We start from the raw sequence: 19,838 nt of genomic DNA on the forward strand, positions 1-19,838 counted from the left end.
AAGGTCGAGGGATCGCTTTCCACCTGGGGCCTTTCTGTGTGGAGTTTCAGTGTTCTCCCCATGTTTGCGTGGTTTCCCTCCGGGTGCTGCAGCTTCCTCCCACATCCAAAGACATGCAGGTTAGGTGAATTGGAAACTCTAAATTGACTGTAGGTGCGGGTGTCAATGTTTTTGTCTGCATGTGGCCCTGCAACAGACTGGCGTCTTGTCCAGGGTGTACCACGCCTCACATCCTATGAATGCTGGGATAGACTCCAGCCCCCCATGATACTTAATTGGAATAAGTGGGTATAGAAAATGGATGGATGGATGGATGGATGGATGGATGGATGGATGGATGGATGGATGGATGGATGGATGGATGGATGGATGGATGGATGGATGGATGGATGGATGGATGGATGGATGGATGGATGGATGAAAATGCATTTGGGACCTTTCTGCTATTTAAGTGCCACAAAAACTCAGTGCAAACCAGAGTGCTGGACATAAGGAGCCTGGCATAAGATGCCTAAGTAATCATGGCTCTGTTGTGAGTACATCATAAATCAACCAATCAGATTGTCATCTATTACTTCCTTTAAGAGCTGCAATCCGTTGGAACCAGGTGTATTGCTATTCACTTTTAACTTTGCTATTACATTTAAAGAATAGTGATTGACTATCAATCAATCAATCACTTTTTTTATATAGCGCCAAACTCACAACAAACAGTTACCCCAAGGCGCTTTATATTGTAAGGCAAGGCCATACAACTAATTATGTAAAACCCCAACAGTCAAACGACCCCCTGTGAGCAAGCACTTGGCTACAGTGGGAAGGAAAAACTCCCTTTTAACAGGAAGAAACCTCCAGCAGAACCAGGCTCAGGGAGGGGCAGTCTTCTGCTGGGACTGGTTGGGGCTGAGGGAGAGAACCAGGAAAAAGACATGCTGTGGAGGGGAGCAGAGATCGATCACTAATGATTAAATGCAGAGTGGTGCATACAGAGCAAAAAGAGAAAGAAACAGTGCATCATGGGAACCCCCCAGCAGTCTACGTCTATAGCAGCATAACTAAGGGATGGTTCAGGGTCACCTGATCCAGCCCTAACTATAAGCTTTAGCAAAAAGGAAAGTTTAAGCCTAATCTTAAAAGTAGAGAGGGTGTCTGTTCCCTGATCTGAATTGGGAGCTGGTTCCACAGGAGAGGAGCCTGAAAGCTGAAGGCTCTGCCTCCCATTCTACTCTTACAAACCCTAGGAACTACAAGTAAGCCTGCAGTCTGAGAGCGAAGCGCTCTATTGGGGTGATATGGTACTACGAGGTCCCTAAGATAAGATGGGACCTGATTATTCAAAACCTTATAAGTAAGAAGAAGAATTTTAAATTCTATTCTAGAATTAACAGGAAGCCAATGAAGAGAGGCCAATATAGGGTGAGATATGCTCTCTCCTTCTAGTCCCCGTCAGTACTCTAGCTGCAGCATTTTGAATTAACTGAAGGCTTTTTTAGGGAACTTTTAGGACAACCTGATAATAATGAATTACAATAGTCCAGCCTAGAGGAAATAAATGCTATGAATTAGTTTTTCAGCATCACTCTGAGACAAGACCTTTCTGATTTTAGAGATATTGCGTAAATGCAAAAAAGCAGTCCTACATATTTGTTTAATATGCGCTTTGAATGACATATCCTGATCAAAAATGACTCCAAGATTTCTCACAGTATTACTAGAGGTCAGGGTAATGCCATCCAGAGTAAGGAATCTGGTTAGACACCATGTTTCTAAGATTTGTGGGGCCAAGTACAATAACTTCAGTTTATCTGAGTTTAAAAGCAGGAATTAGAGGTCATCCATGTCTTTCTGTCTGTAAGACAATCCTGCAGTTTAGCTAATTGGTGTGTTGTCCTCTGGCTTCATGGATAGATAAAGCTGGGTATCATCTGCGTAACAATGAAAATTTAAGCAATACCGTCTAATAATATGCCTAAGGGAAGCATATATAAAGTGAATAAAATTGGTCCTAGCACAGAACCTTGTGGAACTCCATAATTAACTTTAGTCTGTGAAGAGATTCCCCATTTACATGAACAAATGTATCTATTAGACAAATATGATTCAAACCAACCGCAGCGCAGTGCCTTTAATACCTATGGCATGCTCTAATCTCTGTAATAAATTTTATGGTCAACAGTATCAAAAGCAGCACTGAGGTCTAACAGAACAAGCACAGAGATGAGTCCACTGTCCAAGGCCATAAGAAGATCATTTGTAACCTTCACTAATGCTGTTTCTGTACTATGATGAATTCTAAAACCTGACTGAAACTCTTCAAATAGACCATTCCTCTGCAGATGATCAGTTAGCTGTTTTACAACTACCCTTTCAAGAATTTTGAGAGAAAAGGAAGGTTGGAGATTGACCTATAATTAGCTAAGATAGCTGGGTCAAGTGATGGCTTTTTAAGTAATGGTTTAATTACTGCCACCTTAAAAGCCTGTGGTACATAGCCAACTAACAAAGATAGATTGATCATATTTAAGATCGAAGCATTAAATAATGGTAGGCTTCCTTGAGCAGCCTGGTAGGAATGGGGTCTAATAAACATGTTGATGGTTTGGATGAAGTAACTAATGAAAATAACTCAGACAGAACAATCGGAGAGAAAGAGTCTAACCAAATACCGGCATCACTGAAAGCAGCCAAAGATAACGATACGTCTTTGGGATGGTTATGAGTAATTTTTTCTCTAATAGTTAAAATTTTGTTAGCAAAGAAAGTCATGAAGTCATTACTAGTTAAAGTTAATGGAATACTCAGCTCAATAGAGCTCTGACTCTTTGTCAGCCTGGCTACAGTGCTGAAAAGAAACCTGGGTTGTTCTTATTTTCTTCAATTAGTGATGAGTAGAAAGATGTCCTAGCTTTACGGAGGGCTTTTTTATAGAGCAACAGACTCTTTTCCAGGCTAGTGAAGATCTTCTAAATTAGTGAGACGCCATTCCTCTCCAACTTACGGGTTATCTGCTTTAAGCTACGAGTTTGTGAGTTATACCACGGAGTCAGACACTTCTGATTTAAAGCTCTCTTTTTCAGAGGAGCTACAGCATCCAAAGTTGTCTTCAATGAGGATGTAAACTATTGACGAGATACTCTATCTCCCTTACAGAGTTTAGGTAGCTACTCTGCACTGTGTTGTTATATGGCATTAGAGAACATAAAGAAGGAATCATATCCTTAAACTAGTTACAGCGCTTCTGAAAGACTTCTAGTGTAATGAAATTATTCCTACTGCTGGGTAGTCCCTCAGCGTAAATGTAAATGTATTAAGAAATGATCAGACAGAAGGAGTTTTCAGGGAATACTGTTACGTCTTCTATTTCCATACCATAAGTCAGAACAAGATCTAAGATATGATTTAAAGTGGTGGGTGGACTCATTTACTTTTTGAGCAAAGCCAATAGAGTCTAATAATAGATTAAATGCCGTGTTGAGGCTGTCATTCTCAGCATCTGTGTGGATGTTAAAATCGCCCCACTCTAATTCTCTTATCTGAGCTAAGCACTAAGGTCAGACAAAAGGTCTGAAAATTCACAGAGAAACTCACAGTAACGACCAGGTGGACGATAGATAATAACAAATAAACTGGTTTTTGGGACTTCCAATTTGGATGGACAAGACTAAGAGACAAGCTTTCAAATGAATTAAAGCTCTGTCTGGGTTTTTGATTAATTAATAAGCTGGAATGGAAGATTGCTGCTAATCCTCCGCCCCGGCCCGTGCTACGAGCATTCTGACAGTTAGTGTGACTCGGGGGTGTTGACTCATTTAAACTAACATATTCATCCTGCTGTAACCAGGTTTCTGTTAGGCAGAATAAATCAATATGTTGATCAATTATTATATCATTTACCAACAGGGACTTAGAAGAGAGAGACCTAATGTTTAATAGACCACATTTAACTGTTTTAGTCTGTGGTGCAGTTGAAGGTGCTATATTATTTTTTTTTTTTGAATTTTATGATTAAATAGATTTTTGCTGGTTATTGGTGGTCTGGGAGCAGGCACGTCTCTACGGGGATGGGGTAATGCAGGGGATGGCAGGGGGAGAGAAGCTGCAGAGAGGTGTGTAAGACTACAACTCTGCTTCCTGGTCCCAACCCTGGATAGTCACGGTTTGGAGGATTTAAGAAAATTGGCCAGATTTCTAGAAATGAGAGCTGCTCCATCCAAAGTCCTCCTAACAAGACCAGGTTTTCCCCAGAAGCTTTGCCAATTATTATGAGCCCACCTCATTTTTGGACACCACTCAGACAGCCAGCAATTCAAGGAGAACATGCGGCTAAACATGTCACTCCCGGTCCGATTGGGGAGGGGCCCAGAGAAAACTACAGAGTCCGACATTGTTTTTGCAAGTTACACAACGATTTAATGTTAATTTTAGTGACCTCCGATTGGCGTAACCGGGTGTCATTACTGCCGACGTGAATTACAATCTTACCAAATTTACGCTTAGCCTTAGCCAGCAGTTTCAAATTTCCTTCAATGTCGCCCTGCTCTGGCCCCCGGAAGACAATTGACTATGGTTGCTGGTGTCGCTAACTTCACATTTCTCAAAACAGAGTCGCCAATAACCAGAGTTTGATCCTCGGCGGGTGTGTCGCCGAGTGGGGAAAAACGGTTAGAGATGTGAACGGGTTGGCGGTGTACACGGGGCTTCTGTTTAGGGCTACGCTTCCTCCTCACAGTCACCCAGTCAGCCTGCTTTCCCCGATCTGCTCGGGATCTGCCAGGGGGGAACTAACGGCGGTTAAGCTACCTTGGTCTGCACCGACTACAGGGGCCTGGCTAACTGTAGAATTTTCCACGGTGCGGAGCCGAGTCTCCAATTCGCCCAGCCTGGCCTCCAAAGCTACGAATAAGCTACACTTATTACAAGTACCGTTACTGCTAAAGGAGGCCGAGGAATAACTAAACATTTCACACCCAGAGCAGAAAAGTGCGGGAGAGACAGGAGAAGCCGCCATGCTAAATCGGCTAAGAGCTAGTAGCTACGCTAAGCTAGCGGATTCCTAAAACACGCAAAGTGAATAATGTGTAAATAATTTATAGGTGATTCAGCAGAAGGAGTGCTTTAGTTAAGGCACGTAAAGATTACACTGGGAAACAAATCGTAATCTAGATAACTAGATCAATCTAACTGCGCAGAGTAAACAGCTAACAGATACAGAAAAACACCGCTGTGCTCCGGAACAGGAAGTGATACAATACCGCAGTATTGTATCACTATGACAGTTGGATTAAAATAGGTTGCTTCTGCTACATGTTAAGATTGTTCACTGAGCACTATGTACAACTATGCACATACGGTGTGGCTGTTTCAGCCTTTGAGATGGTCCACACACACAAGTGTCCAAAGTCCGCAGGTCTACAACAAGATCTATCACCTGCAGTACTTTTAAGGTAAGTTAAAAACTGTTTCAGTCTACTGGAAATGGAGCTTGACTATACTTGGAAATGGAGTGTGTGGGTGTGTGTGGTGTGTGTGTGTGAGAGAGAGAGAGAGAGAGAGAGAGAGAGAGGAGAGATAGGAGAGACGAGAGAGAGGAGAGAGAGAGAGTGTGTGTTTTAGCACAGGTTCTCAAAATAATAATAATAATAATAAATGCATCTTAATTAAGTATTATCACCAATCTACATTTTCATTTTAAACCATGTTTGAAGTCTCAATTCAGTTTTAGAGTCCTGTGAGGCACTGATGTGAATGCCTGCACACAGAGTGCATACACACATCGACCCGTCATGTGAGGCTGCCTGACTTTTTCACCATTTATCAGAATGACATTGCCATGGACTTTAGACCTGAAAAAATGGTAGCGCAATGCATGAAAAAGTAATGTAAAAAAAAAAAAATAGTGCATGTTCTTACATATCTGTCAGATGAATTTGTGTATATTCAGACATACTCCGCAGTCATTATTCTGACTCTAAACATAGACCTAACTCTAACATGCGTTTCTGAATGGTGAAAGTAAAGTGTAGATGTTAAATACAGTTGTATGTAAACGTTTGTGCACCCCTGATGATTTCCATTATTTTCCTTTATAAATCATTGGTTGTTTGGATCAGCATTTTTAGTTAAATGTATCATATAGCAGACAAACACAGTGATATTTGAGAAGTGAAATGAAGTTCATTGGATTTACAGAAAGTGTGCAATAATTCTTTACACAAAATTAGGCAGGTGCATAAATTTGGGCACCCCAATAGAAGAAATATATCAGTATTTAGCAAATCCTCCTTTTGCAGAAATGACAGCCTATAAAAACGCTTCCTATAGCTTCCAATGAGAGTCTGGATTCTGGTTGAAGGTATTTTGGACCATTCTTCTTTACAAAACATCTCCAGTTCAGTCAGGTTTGTTGGTTTCCAAGCATGGACAGCCCACTTAAAATCACACCACAATAATATTGAGATCTGGGGACTGAGGTGGCCATTCCAGAACGTTGTACTTGTTCCTCTGCATGAATGCCTTAGTAGATTTTGAGCAGTGTTTAGGGTCGTTGTCTTTTTGAAAGATCCAGCCCCGGTGCAACTTCAACTTTGTCACTGATTCATGAACATTGTTCTCAAGAATCTGATGATATTGACTGAAATCCATGTGACCCTCAACTTTAACAAGATTCCCAGTACCTCCACTGGCCACACAGCCACACAGCATGATGGAGCCACCTCTAAATTTTACTGTAGGTAGCAAGTGCTTTTCTTGGAATGCTGTGTTCTTTTTCAGCCATGCCTTCCACCCCTTGTTATGTCCAAATAACTCAATTTTAGTTTCATCAGTCCACAGCACCTTATTCCAAAATGAAGCTGGCTATGTCCAAATGTGCTTTAGCATACCTCAAGTGACTCTGTTTGTGGCATGTACGCAGAAAAGGCTTCCTCTGCGTTACAGCATCATACAGCATCTCTTTGTGCAAAGTGCGCTGCATAGTTGAACGATGCACAGAGACACTATCTGCAGCAAGCTCATGTTGTAGGTCTTTGGAGCAGGTCTGTGGGTTGACTATGACTGTTCTCACCATCCTTCGCTTCAGCTTATCTGAGATTTTTTTGGCCTGCCACTTCAGGCCTTAACTAGTACTGTGCCTGTGGTCTTCCATTTCCTCACTATGTTCCTCACAGTGAAAACTGTGACAGCTGAAATCTCTGAGATAGCTTTTCCCTTACCAAAAGTAGTATATGCAAGTATGTTTCAAGTATACTTCTAGTTTACTTTTTATATACTTATAAGTACTATTTTTTTGGTAAGGGTTTGTATCCTTCGCCTAAACCATGATGTTGAACAATCTTTGTTTTCAGGTCATTTGAGAGTTGTTTAGAGGCTCCCATGTTGCCACTCATTAGAAGAGATGCAAAGAGGGGAAACATTTGCAAATGGCCACCTTAAATACCCTTTCTCGTGACTGGATTCACCTGTGTAAGGAGGTCAAGGGTCAGTGAGCTTACCAAACCAATTTTGCATTGCAATTAGTGCTAAATGTATTCAAATCAATAAAATGACAAATGTTCCCAAATTTATGCACCTGCCCAATTTTTGTTTTAAATAATTATTGCACACTTTCTGTAAATACTATAACTTTATTTCACTTCTCAAATATCAGTGTGTTTGTCTGCATATGATATATTTAACTGAAATTCTGATCCAGACAACCAATGATTATAAAGGAAAATCATGAAAATTATCAGGGGTGCCCAAACTTTTGCATTTGCTTTCACAGAATTAAATATTTGCTCCATTGAAAGAATGAAAACATTCATTATTTTTGTTTTTACCATGGTCAGTGAGAAATCCATGTCTAACTGGCGTGCATTATTTTCGTGTATACGCACACATAGTTCGGCGAGTTAAGTCACTGTTATAATCACTCCGCTGTGGTCGTCAACCATAGCAACACGCAAATCAGTTGGCGCACATCAGCTGTGTTTTGACAGGTGAATGACAGAAATGCGATAAAACATGGATTTCAAGTGAATTTTAATATTTATGGCCAAAATATGACGCGTCGTGGTGTTTTTAGACTCCGCGTCATGCATGTCAAACCGTATAATGCACAGCTTCTCGTTGTTTAATCCTTATATATAACGGCTCCTAAAATAGATGCTTGACATTTGATATTATATTAATTTATAAACAATAGAAAAGGGACTTACATTTTGGTGTTCATTGATGCTTTGATGTCCAACACAAACTTTTTAACAGCTCTTCATACCTCCAGACGGCTTACAGCATAATGGATTTGTTTCTGGGTGTGTGTGTATGTATGTTAGAAGACTTAGCACCATCAATTAGCTCCTTCAAATTGTCATCTGTCAACAAAACAAACTCCGCCATGTTTAGCTACACACAGCCCCCACTAGTGGACGGTGATCACAGTGTGCAATGGTACAAAACAATGGAACCAAATTTGCACAGTAAATGGAACCAATTTCATGCTAAATGTAACGCAACACATAAGGACGAATAATCCGTGTCACATGACTTACAAAGCACCAATCAAATGACAAGGATCCACTCAGCTGTTCTATAAACGTTGACGTCTAAAGATTACATTGTCACCTATAACACTGTGAAATGTGTTGCATGCACAAAGACAGGCCAGGGCTGAAACCCAGAACATTTTGACTGAGTAACTCAACACATAAACTTGTAATGGGTTCTCTATCATTTCTTGTCTTTGTTGTGGCTTTTGCCCCTGTTTGTTTCTTTGCTCATCTGCACATTGAAGCAATTCTTTAACTGGAGAGCAGCAGAAACCCCAGTCAGTCAGTCTCTCTCTCTCTCTCTCTCTTTCTGTGTGTGTGTGTGTTTGTCTCTCCTTTCCTGGGGTGAGCAGTCACACACTTGAGGAGGGAGAGGGGCTCTACTCTTTGTCATGGGATGATATTTGGGATTACTTTGCCATATCTTAAGGAGAAGGAGGACTTCAGTTTTCGGACACCGGAGCACAAACTCAAGCTCAACTATGTGAACGTGATAGAAGGTTTGTTGCTCTGTTTTTAAAATGTCACTCGATAGGATCAGTGATGCTCCAGATGCTGCGTTTTATTTCACTGTCATCATAATTTCTTATTTAAATGTAACCAATCAGTCGATTAGCTCTTAAATATTGTGTATTGCATTGATGCTGACAGTGAGAAAGTCTCTAAAAAAGTTGATGTGACTGAATGTTTAGTTAAGAAAATAAAAACTCCTCCAAGCTGAGTTGTTGCACGCACTATTTGTATTTAATCTCAGCTGAGTTACACTGAACAGGCACAACATTTATAAGTAAGTCTGACTTTGTGTGTGAGTTCTTAATGCTGCATAAAGTTGTTAACAGCTGTGGATTTTCTTTGGCCTGACTTTTCGGATTTGCTGTATATGTGATTTGTTGGTTTGACAGTGCATGTGTGCGTGCATGTCATTGCATAGCAGCTTATCTGTGCTCATTCTTCAGATTGTTTACTGTGTTTATGATTGACTGGGTCTGTGAACGTGTGGGTGATGCCGTTAAAACTCCTGGAGTCAGGCTGTTTTTCTCCCCCATTTTTTTTTTTTTTTGTTTGTTTTTTTTTTCTGGAGGTCTGGAGTATGAACTCATGCTGATTGATTGTGTGACTGTGTAAAAGGATACTCTACTTCCTGTAGGCCCTGTCTCCAGACAGCAGGACCAGAAAATCTTGGATCACATTCTCAGCAGTGTGTGTGTGTGTGTGTGTGTGTGTGTGTGTGTGTGTGTGTGTGTGTGTGTGTGTGTGTGTGTGTGTGTGTGTGTGTGTGTGTGTGTGTGTGTGTGTGAAGCATACATGCCACATCTAAATATTCATGTGTTGTGTCATATCATAGAAATGAATAGTTGTCTTGCTCAGCTTGATCTGCGCTTTCTGTATTAAGAAGATGCATTTTTGTTTACGCGTATTTCATTTTATTTTCATCATGTAGCTTGAACTTAACCTGGAGATCATTTTTATTTTATTTTTTTATTTTTTTAGGTCTTCACCACGCTTCACTTTTTTCACTTTTTGTTATGTTACAGCATTATTCCAAAATGGATAGAATAAAAATTTTTTCCCCTCAAAATTCTACACACAACACCCCATAATAAATGGAAGAAGTTGGGATCCACCAAGACTCTTCCTAGAGCTGACCGCTGAGCGAGCGGGGGAGAAGGGCCTTCGTCAGGGAGGTGACCAAGAACCTGATGGTCACTCTGTCAGAGCTCCAGCATTCATCTGTGAAGAGAGGAAATCCTTCCAGAGCAACAACCATTCATTTCATTTCATTTATATAGCGCCAAATCACAACAAAATCACCTCAAGGCGCTTCACACAAATAAAAAAATCAGGCATCAGAAAGACAACAAACACAGTTGAATTTGTCAGCATTAAGCAACAAGAAAAATAAAACAAATACCAAGGTGATCACTGCCCACCAGCCCCAAGCTTCAACAAAAGACCCAGAATCGCAATAAAGTTGAGGCCACAGCAAGCTCCGTTTCCTAATAAAATGAATTAAATGAATCAATTAACCATCTCTTCAGCAATCCACCAATCAGGCCTGTATGGTAGAGTGGCCCAGACGGAAGTCACTCTTTGTAAAAGGCACATGGCAGCCCACCTGGAGTTTGCCAAAAGGCACCTGAAGGACTCTCAGGCCATGAGAAAAAAAAATTTTCTGGTCTGATGAGACAAAGATTGAACTCTTTGGTGTGAATACCAGGTGTCATTTTTGGAGGAAACCAGGCTCCATCCCTCCAGTGAAGCATGGTGGTGACAGCATTATGCTGTGGTGATGGTTTTCAGTGGCAGGAACTGGGAAACTAATCACGATTGAGGGAAAATGAATGCAGCAATGTACAGAGACATCCTGGATGAAAACCTGCTCCAGAGCACTCTTGACCTCAGTCTGGGGCGACGGTTCATCTTTCAGAAGGACAATGAGGCCTAAGCATACAGCCAAGATATCAAAGGAGTGGCTTCAGGACAACTCTGTGAATGTCCTTGAGTGGCCCAGCCAGAGCCCAGACCGCAATCTTATTGAACATCTCTGGAGAGATCTGAAAATGGCTGTGCACAGACGCTCCCCATCCAACCTGATGGAGCTTGAGAGGTGCTGCAAAGAGGAATGGACAAAACTGCACAAAGATAGGTGCACCAAACTTGTGGCATCATATTCAAGAAGACTTGAGGCTGCAATTGCTGCCAAAGGTGCATCAACAATTACGTAAAGGGTGTGAATACTTACAACCCCAATTCCAGTGAAGTTGGGATATTGTGTAAAATGTAAATAAAAACAGAATACAATGATTTGCAAATCCTCTTCAACCTATATTCAATTGAATACACCACAAAGACAAGATATTTATTGTTCAAACTGATAGACTTTTTTGCTTTTGTGCAAATATTTGCTTATTTTGAAATGGATGCCTGCAACACGTTTCAGAAAAGTTGGGACGGGGCAACAAAAAGACTGGAAAAGTTGATGAATGTTCAAAGAACACCTAATTGAAAACAGGTGAGTGTCATGATTTTGTATAAAAGGAGCATCCCTAAAAGTCTCAGCTGTTCACAAGCAAAGACGGGGTGAGGATCACCACTTTGTGAACAACTGCGTGAAAAAATAGTCCAAAAGTTTAAGAACAAAGTTTCTCAATGTTCAATTGCAAGGAATTTAGGGATTCCATCATCTACAGTCCATAATATAATCAGAACATTCAGAGAATCTGGAGAACTTGCTACACATAAGTGGCAAGGCCGAAAAGCAACACTGAATGCCTGTGACCTTTGATCCCTCAGGTGGCACTGCATTAAAAAAAGACATCATTGTGTAAAGGATCTTACTGCGTGGGCTCAGGAACACTTCAGAAAACCACTGTTAGTTAACACAGTTTGTCGCTACATCTACAAGTGTACGTTTTTGGCAATGTCACTTTGATTGGTGGTTGCGAGCTCTTGCTTGCCTCTACTGGTGGTTGGCTCTCACTGCGGTATTGTATCACTTCCTGTTCCGGAGCACAGCGGTGTTTTGCTGTATCTGTTAGCTGTTTAATCTGTGCAGTTAGATTGATCTAGTTAACTAGATAACGATTTGTTTCACAGTGTAATCTTCACGTGCCTTAACTAAAGCACTCCCTCTGCTGAATCACCTCTAAATTATTTACACATTATTCACTTTGTGTGTTTTTAGGAATCCGCTAGCTTAGCGCAGCTACTAGCTCTTAGCCGGTTTAGCATGGCGGCTTCTCCTGTCTCTCCCTACACTTTTCTGCTCTGGGTGTGAAATGTTTAGTTATTCCTCGGCCTCCTTTAGCAGTAATGGTACTTGTAATAAGTGTAGCTTATTCGTAGCTTTGGAGGCCAGGCTGGGCGAATTGGAGACTCAGGTCAGCACCGTGGAAAATTCTACAGCTAGCCAGGCCCCTGTAGTCGGTGTGGACCAAGGTAGCTTAGCCGCCGTTAGTTTCCCTCTGGCAGATCCCGAGCAGCCGGGAAAGCAGGCCGACTGGGTGACTGTGAGGAGGAAGCGTAGTTCTAAACAGAAGCCCCGTGTACACCGCCAACCCGTTCACATTTCTAACCATTTTTCCCCACTCGACGACACACCCGCCGAGGATCAAACTCTGGTTATTGGCGACTCTGTTTTGAGAAATGTGAAGTTAGCGACACCAGCAACCATAGTCAATTGTCTTCCGGAAGGAAATTTGAAACTGCTGGCTAAGGCTAAGCGTAAATTTGGTAAGATTGTAATTCACGTCGGCAGTAATGACACCCGGTTACGCCAATCGGAGGTCACTAAAATTAACATTGAATCGGTGTGTAACTTTGCAAAAACAATGTCGGACTCTGTAGTTTTCTCTGGGCCCCTCCCCAATTGGACCAGGAGTGACATGTTTAGCCGCATGTTCTCCTTGAATTGCTGGCTGTCTGAGTGGTGTCCAAAAAATGAGGTGGGCTTCATAGATAATTGGCAAAGCTTCTGGGGAAAACCTGGTCTTGTTAGGAGAGACGGCATCCATCCCACTTTGGATGGAGCAGCTCTCATTTCTAGAAATCTGGCCAATTTTCTTAAATCCTCCAAACCGTGACTATCCAGGGTTGGGACCAGGAAGCAGAGTTGTAGTCTTACACACCTCTCTGCAGCTTCTCTCCCCCTGCCATCCCCTCATTACCCCATCCCCGTAGAGACGGTGCCTGCTCCTAGACCACCAATAACCAGTAAAAATCTATTTAAGCATAAAATTAAAAAAGAAAAAATAATATAGCACCTTCAACTGCACCACAGACTAAAACAGTTAAATGTGGTCTATTAAACATTAGGTCTCTCTCTTCTAAGTTTCTGTTAGTAAATGATATAATAATTGATCAACATATTGATTTATTCTGCCTTACAGAAACCTGGTTACAACAGGATGAATATGTTACTTTAAATGAGTCAACACCCCCGAGTCACACTAACTGCCAGAATGCTCGTAGCACGGGCCGAGGTGGAGGATTAGCAGCAATCTTCCATTCCAGCTTATTAATTAATCAAAAACCCAGACAGAGCTTTAATTCATTTGAAAGCTTGACTCTTAGTCTTGTCCATCCAAATTGGAAGTCCCAAAAACCAGTTTTATTTGTTATTATCTATCGTCCACCTGGTCGTTACTGTGAGTTTCTCTGTGAATTTTCAGACCTTTTGTCTGACTTAGTGCTTAGCTCAGATAAGATAATTATAGTGGGCGATTTTAACATCCACACAGATGCTGAGAATGACAGCCTCAACACTGCATTTAATCTATTATTAGACTCAATTGGCTTTGCTCAAAATGTAAATGAGTCCACCCACCACTTTAATCATATCTTAGATCTTGTTCTGACTTATGGTATGGAAATTGAAGACTTAACAGTATTCCCTGAAAACTTCCTTCTGTCTGATCATTTCTTAATAACATTTACATTTACTCTGTGGGTAATAAGTTTCATTACACTAGAAGTCTTTCAGAAAGCGCTGTAACTAGGTTTAAGGATATGATTCCTTCTTTATGTTCTCTAATGCCATATACCAACACAGTGCAGAGTAGCTACCTAAACTCTGTAAGTGAGATAGAGTATCTCATCAATAGTTTTACATCCTCATTGAAGACAACTTTGGATGCTGTAGCTCCTCTGAAAAAGAGAGCTTTAAATCAGAAGTGCCTGACTCCGTGGTATAACTCACAAACTCGCAGCTTAAAGCAGATAACCCATAAGTTGGAGAGGAAATGGCGTCTCACTAATTTAGAAGATCTTCACTTAGCCTGGAAAAAGAGTCTGTTGCTCTATAAAAAAGCCCTCCGTAAAGCTAGGACATCTTACTACTCATCACTAATTGAAGAAAATAAGAACAACCCCAGGTTTCTTTTCAGCACTGTAGCCAGGCTGACAAAGAGCCAGAGCTCTATTGAGCTGAGTATTCCTTTAACTTTAACTAGTAATGACTTCATGACTTTCTTTGCTAATAAAATTTTAACTATTAGAGAAAAAATTACTCATAGCCATCCCAAAGACATATCGTTGTCTTTGGCTGCTTTCAGTGATGCCGGTATTTGGTTAGACTCTTTCTCTCCGATTGTTCTGTCTGAGTTATTTTCATTAGTTACTTCCTCCAAACCATCAACATGTCTATTAGACCCCATTCCTACCAGGCTGCTCAAGGAAGCCCTACCATTAATTAATGCTTCGATCTTAAATATGATCAATCTATCTTTATTAGTTGGCTGTGTACCACAGGCTTTTAAGGTGGCAGTAATTAAACCATTACTTAAAAAGCCATCACTTGACCCAGCTATCTTAGCTAATTATAGGCCAATCTCCAACCTTCCTTTTCTCTCAAAAATTCTTGAAGGGTAGTTGTAAAACAGCTAACTGATCATCTGCAGAGGAATGGTCTATTTGAAGAGTTTCAGTCAGGTTTTAGAATTCATCATAGTACAGAAACAGCATTAGTGAAGGTTACAAATGTTCTTCTTATGGCCTCAGACAGTGGACTCATTTCTGTGCTTGTTCTGTTAGACCTCAGTGCTGCTTTTGATACTGTTGACCATAAATTTTATTACAGAGATTAGAGCATGCCATAGGTATTAAAGGCACTGTGCTGCGGTGGTTTGAATCATATTTATCTAATAGATTACAATTTGTTCATGTAAATGGGGAATCATCTTCACAGACTAAGGTTAATTATGGAGTTCCACAAGGTTCTGTGCTAGGACCAATTTTATTCACTTTATACATGCTTCCCTTAGGCAGTATTTTTAGACGGCATTGCTTAAATTTTCATTGTTACGCAGATGATACCCAGCTTTATCTATCCATGAAGTCAGAGGACACACACCAATTAGCTAAACTGCAGGATTGTCTTACAGACATAAAGACATGGATGACCTCTATTTTCCTGCTTTTAAACTCAGATAAAACTGAAGTTATTGTACTTGGCCCCACAAATCTTAGAAACATGGTGTCTAACCAGATCCTTACTCTGGATGGCATTACCCTGACCTCTAGTAATACTGTGAGAAATCTTGGAGTCATTTTTGATCAGGATATGTCATTCAATGCGCATATTAAACAAATATGTAGGACTGCTTTTTGCATTTGCGCAATATCTCTAAAATTAGAAAGGTCTTGTCTCAGAGTGATGCTGAAAAACTAATTCATGCATTTATTTCCTCTAGGCTGGACTATTGTAATTCATTATTATCAGGTTGTCCTAAAAGTTCCCTGAAAAGCCTTCAGTTAATTCAAATGCTGCAGCTAGAGTACTGACAGGGACTAGAAGGAGAGAGCATATCTCACCCATATTGGCCTCTCTTCATTGGCTTCCTGTTAATTCTAGAATAGAATTTAAAATTCTTCTTCTTACTTATAAGGTTTGAATAATCAGGTCCCATCTTATCTTAGGGACCTCATAGTACCATATCACCCCAATAGAGTGCTTCGCTCTCAGACTGCAGGCTTACTTGTAGTTCCTAGGGTTTGTAAGAGTAGAATGGGAGGCAGAGCCTTCAGCTTTCAGGCTCCTCTCCTGTGGAACCAGCTCCCAATTCAGATCAGGGAGACAGACACCCTCTCTACTTTTAAGATTAGGCTTAAAACTTTCCTTTTTGCTAAAGCTTATAGTTAGGGCTGGATCAGGTGACCCTGAACCATCCCTTAGTTATGCTGCTATAGACTTCGACTGCTGGGGGGTTCCCATGATGCACTGAGTGTTTCTTTCTCTTTTTGCTCTGTATGCACCACTCTGCATTTAATCATTAGTGATTGATCTCTGCTCCCCTCCACAGCATGTCTTTTTCCTGGTTCTCTCCCTCAGCCCCAACCAGTCCCAGCAGAAGACTGCCCCTCCCTGAGCCTGGTTCTGCTGGAGGTTTCTTCCTGTTAAAAGGGAGTTTTTCCTTCCCACTGTTGCCAAGTGCTTGCTCACAGGGGATCGTTTTGACCGTTGGGGTTTTTACGTAATTATTGTATGGCCTTGCCTTACAATATAATTCACCTTGGGGCAACTGTTTGTTGTGATTTGGTGCTATATAAATAAAATTGATTGAAATTGATTGATTGAACAACAGCCCTAATATGACTGTGGAATTTCAAATCAGTGTCCACTGTAACTTCTAGGTTTGTGATGGTTGGCTTCATATACCAGGTCGAGAAACCCAGATAACACAACTTATTATACCCACTGCATACAATGTACCTTTGCCCTGCTTATGTACAATGTACTGTATATAGTGTTTCTCTATTTTTTCCATTCTTTTGATTTGCCATGCCTAGGCATTTACCCTGACTTCGATTTGCACATTTTACTCTGCCATGCAGTTGCACAATTACTATTACCACTGCTGATATGGCACTGCACTACACTAAAATTGATTGATTGATTGATTGATTGAAGTTAAAACTCTACCATGCAAAGCAAAAGCCATACTTCAACAACATCCAGAAACGCCGCCGCCTTCTCTGGGCCCGAGCTCATTTGAAATGGACAGACCCAAAGTCGAAAAGTGTGCTGTGGTTTGATGAGTCCACATTTCAAATTGTTTTTGGAAATCATGGACGTCGTGTCCTACGGACAAAAGAGCAAAAAGACCATCCAGATTGTTACCAGCGCAAAGTTCAAAAGCCAGCATCTGTGATGGTATGGGGGTGTGTTAGTGCCCATGGCATGGGCAACTTACACATCTGTGATGGCACCATCACTGCTAAAAGGTACATCCAGGTTTTGGAGCAACACATGCTGCCATCCAAGCAACGTCTTTTTCAGGGACGTCCCTGCTTATTTCAGCAAGATAATGCCAAGCCACATTCTGCACGTGTTACAACAGCATGGCTTCCTAGTAAAACAGTGCGGGTACTAGACTGGCCTGCCTGCAGTCCAGACCTGTAGCATTGAAAATGTGTGGCACATTATGAAGCGCAAAATACAACACCGGAGACCCCGGACTGTTGAACAACTGAAGTCGCACATCAAGCAAGAATGGGAAAGAATCTCACCTAGAAAACTTCAAAAATTAGTGTCCTCAGTTCCCAAACACTTATTGAGTGTTGTTAGAGGAAAAGGTTATGTAACACAGTGGTAAACATACCACTGTCCCAGCTTTTTTGAGATGTGTTGCCTGTATCCATTTCAAAATGAGCAAATATTTGCACAAAACAATAAAGTTTATCAGTTCGAATATTAAATATCTTGTCTCTGTGTTGTATTCAATCAAATATAGGTTGAAGAGGACTTGCAAATCATTGTATTGTGTTTTCATTTACATTTTACGCAATGTCCCAACTTCATTGGAATTGGGGTTGAATGTGATTTCTTAGTTTTTAGTTTTAATAAATTTGTAAAATTTTCAAGAAAAACCTTTTCATTCTTGTCATTATGGGGCATTGTGAGTAAAATTTTGAGGGGAAAAAAAAATTAATTTACTCCATTTCGGAATGGCTGTAACATAATAAAATGTGGAAAACATGAAGCGCTGTGAATACTTTCCAGATGCGAAGAAGATTTGTAGGTTGAAGGTCTTTTGAAGAGGTAAGCGGTCATTTGTGCAAAAAAAATATGCAAAAATGTCAAAATGCTATTTAAAATGACTCAAAATAAATCTAGACAAAATAAGAGTGGCCATAGTTCATTGAAGGGAAGTTAGTATGTTCTAGCCCTTTTTGTTTGTTAACAGGTTTTGTGGAAAAAACCTCTACATTAGACTTCAGTGAAACTAAAGCGGGTAGCCTCGCTCAAAAAAGAGTTGATAAAATTTTATGTGTATTCAGGTTAATTTTTTAGTTTTCTTAATTTTTTATTGATTTATTTTTCTTATGATGTCTTGTTGTTTCTGTGTTATTTGTACTTTGGTGAAATGGTACCACCGTCTGCATTTTAACTCGGATTAGCACAGAGGACTATTGAGTCTTGGCATGAGTATATGCTGTCTGAGTGCCCACTGGTTTTATTTTATTTGCTGTTTTGTTTGTTTGCTGACACCACAGAAACCATCCCAGTTATTGAAGCAGAACCAAAAATATACGTATGGCAGCTTGGGTCCCTGGAATGAATATTTCCATTGGACCTTTGACTTTAATAACAGGAATATTTACCCTTTTTAGGCCTTATACCCAGTGGCGGTCCTAGAGTGATTTACTCCCCGGGCGAAACCCCCGGCGTGCGCCCCCCCCCCCCCGCACACTCTAACGTGGCCACCACCTCCGCCCCACCACCCATGAAAACACTAACTTCGTCCAGAACACCCACAATCCCACAAATTAACTCACAACAGCTATTTTCAAGAACAAATTTCTAGTTTTAATGTCTACTGCAATAACAAACACAAAGATAAACAATAATTACTTAAATAAAGTTTTTGAACATAAAAAAAACAAAAGACTCAGTGACTTCACATTACAACTATGTACAGTACAGGTATGTACAGTACAGGTATTTAAGAAAGCACAACTGCACTACAGCACCACCCGATGGTCAAAATATTGCACGTCATTCAGTTTTACCAACAGAGTGCACTTTGCATTATCATAGAGTACCATTCACCATAATGAACAAGACTTAAACTGCCATTAAAGTCGCACCATATAAATAACAAAAGAAGTTAATCTGTATATTACAGAATACCATGAAGTGACAAAAAATGTACAAAAAAACCCTAACCCTATATTAAAGTGGTAAAAATGGTAAAGCGCAATCATGTATCATAAATAAATGAACTAACGACAGGTAAATTCTATACCCATTACTGTACACATAAGAAGAAATAACAAACACTATTGTGTATCATAAGTAACAAGTGAAGAAGTTAACACTCTCCGTCTCAACTCAGAACAGAATGAAAATTAAAAAATGCTCCCACAGATGTTTACACCAAAAGATCGCTGATTTGCTAATTTTGCTGTCAATCAAAAAGGGATTCAGCCTCAGACAGATCATCCAATCATCATGCAGAAGCTGAGCGTCCGGGCCGGCCGAGGCCAGCCCACTGCCCCATAGACCCCCAGACACGCTGACCGTCCGATGGGCGGGACAAAGCCCAGCATTTATCCAATGACTCGTCTCGTTTCGCTGCAGTCTTTGCTTCGCTAATAAACGTCCACAGAGTTTAAAGCACTGTGAAGCTGCGGGGATACGTAAATCAATACATATCTTTTTCCTTTGCTCATTTCTCCTTTTCTTCTTTGCTCATTTCTCCTTTTCTTCTTTCTTTTTCTTTCGAAATTGGGCACCTGATGGCTTTCATCGTTTCCGTGCAGCCCCCCACCCCCCCCACCCCCCACCACCCCCCGCGATGCCGCCCCTGCTTA

General features: G+C 40.8%; 1 protein-coding gene across 1 annotated transcript in view; it reads left to right on the forward strand.

Moving 5' to 3' along the window:
- The first annotated feature begins 8,890 nt into the window (after positions 1-8,890).
- phldb2a (pleckstrin homology-like domain, family B, member 2a) overlaps positions 8,891-19,838 on the forward strand; it is a 67,166-nt gene continuing 56,218 nt past the window's right edge. Inside the window, exon 1 of the mRNA XM_034178473.1 lies at positions 8,891-9,025. The gene's annotated coding sequence lies outside the window, so the exon portion shown is untranslated. The remainder of the gene's footprint in view (positions 9,026-19,838) is intronic.

This window comes from Thalassophryne amazonica, chromosome 9 (genome assembly GCF_902500255.1).
Source record: "Thalassophryne amazonica chromosome 9, fThaAma1.1, whole genome shotgun sequence".
NCBI classification, from domain to species: domain Eukaryota; kingdom Metazoa; phylum Chordata; class Actinopteri; order Batrachoidiformes; family Batrachoididae; genus Thalassophryne; species Thalassophryne amazonica.